Here is a 3,459-nt window from a genome sequence, read left to right on the forward strand (position 1 = left end):
GTACAAGATCCTAGTAATGAATGTAACTGTTGTCTACCTAGAATGTACCAATAAATTAAATAAAAAAATAAATATGACGAAGAAAATTATTACTTTGTTATTAGACTTGAGGCAGAATTAGTAGCTTCAGACAATACAGAATTTCAGAGTAAGATAAATATGTATATGCAATCTGTTAATAAAAAATTAGGGTTTTGAGATGTGTATTTGAATTTTAAGACTACACCTTAATAATGTATCTTTCTTTCCCCAAATATATGCAAACTTCTTATTAAAACGTCAAGTCCTATAAAAAAAAAGAGTAAGAAGTTTCCGAAAGTCTTTAACATTACTAACATTATTTTCATCTTCCCCTAATTAGCCAGAAAATACTCATTGACTATTTCAGAAGCTTTAAGAATTTTAGAGTTTTGTATAGCAGAGATTTGGTGTGTTTTTGTTTGTTTGTTAGTTTTGGAGGCACACAACAAAAGCATCCTGTGAAATATAATTGTATTTACTTTTTTATTTCCTCAATTGAACAAATAAGCATTAACCACTCTATTCATCAATTTGTTGTGAAATACTTAATTTTTTTCCTCTTGGAACACTAATTTGTCCCCTCCCTTAACTCTTTTGACACTGCGCACAAATTCTTTGGATGATGGGAAGATCCGACAGTAGCTTTCTGAAGCTTGCATCTCTCCACTTTGACCAGAGGAGGGCAGTGGAGAGCTGTCGGGCAGAGGCAGCTCTGCATCCAGAAAGTCTGGGCTTGACCTGAGCCTCCACTGCCTTTCCTCAGGATCCCTCAGCGCAGCGATCCGCGCCCACATCTTAAATGTCTAGGACTGCTTCAACTTCCCGCGTGATGTTCTACTTAATCTTGAGCCTTTGACAACCTATACCCTGATGCTTTTGTCTTCTGCTTTTGTTCCCACCCCTTTTGAGGTAGAGGATTTACATACCATTTTACATGGATCATACGAAAGAATTGCCATACATGTTTGAGTGCACATGAACCCCACTAAGAGGCAACAGAGGATATGGAGTAGACAAAACCTAAAACCTCTGACCAAAGCTGTCAGAGATGGTGGCCAAAACTTGTCTTTATAAACAAGTCTTGCATTTTATTCTCGATAGTCAAGGACACTGAGGATGATGACGGAGGGCCAGGGATTTAACTCAGTGTTTCCGCCGCCTGCCTTGCAAGTGGAAGGTCCCGGATTTGATTCCTCGTACCAAAATAAAGAAGATGACAACAGATAAATACTCTACTAGTTGAAAAGAGTTTACTTACCTAATAACAGAGAAATCACTTAACATTTACAGCACAGTATACAGAGAATGTGAGACAACGGGTTGTCTCAGCCACCGTTGGGAGAAATGGAAACTGTTAAAACCCTTAGGAAAGCAAAGTGGCAGAAACTCAGAATTTTAAATTCCTTCTCTAGGAATCAATCCCTCAGAAGTGATTGTGCATATGCCTAAGAATACTTAGAATAATTAAATGATGATGATAATCAGATTTAGCATTTAATATTCTGGGACCCAGTTCAAGGACTTTACATATGTTGACTTATTTAATTTAATTAATTCATTTACTTTTGTGGTACCGGGGATCGAGCTCAGAACCTTGTACTTGTGAGGCAGGCGCGGTGCCACTGAGCTGAATTCCCAGCCTGATTAATTTTAAAGGCAGTCTGGCAACTTCCATTTACTGATGAGGCTCAGACTGGTTAAGTGACAGCTATGAAGTGGAGCCAGGATTCAAACGCAGGCAGTCTGACCTGACCCCAAAGTTCGTCCTCTTAATTGCTGTGCTGTGTAGTATGAGGAATTTGTCCTACACTGTTTATAGTGGTGTAAACTAGAATCAAACCATGTCTTGATATTGGGATAAATGACCAATGGTATAATAAAAACTAGGTCCATCTGGAAACATCGACTTGGAAAAAGCCCCAAAGACATAGCATAGGGCCTTGGGTGGGAGTAACTCTCAGAATAATACCTACAATATGACTCCAATTGTGTGTTTTTTTAAAATTACATATCTGTGTTTGGACATATATGCAAGCAAAGAAAAAAGGACATCAAACTGTTATCAGTTATAACCTTTATGGAGAAGAGGCAATATTAGGGAGGAGGTAGTTATAAAAGGGGAATTTCATATTTTATCCTCTATAATTCCGCATTACTTAAGTTTGTTTTTGTTTTTTTTTTCTTGGTACTGGGGATCGAACTGGGGATCATCTTTGTGCTTACAAGGCAGGCGGCAGAACCACTGAGCTAAGTCCCCGGCCCCACTTAAGTATTTTAAAATAAAATATGTTAGCTTTCTTCGTAACAAATTTGTTTTTGTTTTTTTTTTCTTGGTACTGGGGATCGAACTGGGGATCATCTTTGTGCTTACAAGGCAGGCGGCAGAACCACTGAGCTAAGTCCCCGGCCCCACTTAAGTATTTTAAAATAAAATATGTTAGCTTTCTTCGTAACAAAATACCTGAGGTACACTGCTTTCTTGGCTCATGGTTGCAGAGGTTCCAGTACGTGGGTAGTTGGGCCTGCTGCTTTTGGGTCTGTGACAGCAGTGAAGCAAAGAAGAGGAAAGGCACTGGGGGCCCAGGATCCCTTCTAAGCCATCCCCTGCCCCTTGACCTGACTTCCTTCACATAGCTCCACCTCTTAAAGTTTCCAACCACTCCCAGTAACGCTGCAGGCGGAGGACCTAGTACATGGCCTTTGGAGAACATTGAAGATCCAAAGCGTAACAAAATGTACTTATGTGCCAATTCTGCATGTTTTCAAAAACAGCAACACCTTTAAAAAACAAATATAAAAATGGAATCTTCAAAAGCGGTCCAGTCAACTCCTTCCTATTAGGGGAGAGGGGTACTGAGGTGCTAAGTAAAATGGAGCATGTGTCATTCTGTGTAGTGCAGCTGAGCTAAGCTAGAGCCTGTCCCCTGGCTCCTGCCTTAGGTGCCTTCTGTTGTATCATGTTGCCCTTTAGTGAAACTCGTGAAAATGATTATACACTATTTTAGTACTGTTTCACAATTATATTTTGTTGCACAGATCCATAATTGTTGGGCCTTTAAAAAGTCTTGGGAAAACCTATGATGTCATTCATTCAACAAATTTTATTGTCAAATAGTTAAATATTACTAATTGTGTGCTAATTATTGTATGCCAGATACTGTGTAGGGCCCTGAAAATATAATAGTTTTTTTTGTTTTTTTCCAGTACCAGGGATCAAACTCGTGTCCTTGCGCTTGCGAGGCAGGCCACCGAACCACTGAGCTAAGTCTCCGGCCCCTGAAAATATAATGTTAATCAAGATAAAATATAATGTTGATCAAGATAAAAACAGCTGTTAACCTCAAGAGTTATGGGAAAATATTTACTACATTACTATGCACAGAAAACATAATAAAGCTGTACATATTAAAAGAGAATCCACAGCAGACAGTTTTTATC

This window comes from Fukomys damarensis, unplaced genomic scaffold (genome assembly GCF_012274545.1).
Source record: "Fukomys damarensis isolate Sample0158 unplaced genomic scaffold, DMR_v1.0_HiC HiC_scaffold_11, whole genome shotgun sequence".
NCBI lineage: Eukaryota > Metazoa > Chordata > Mammalia > Rodentia > Bathyergidae > Fukomys > Fukomys damarensis.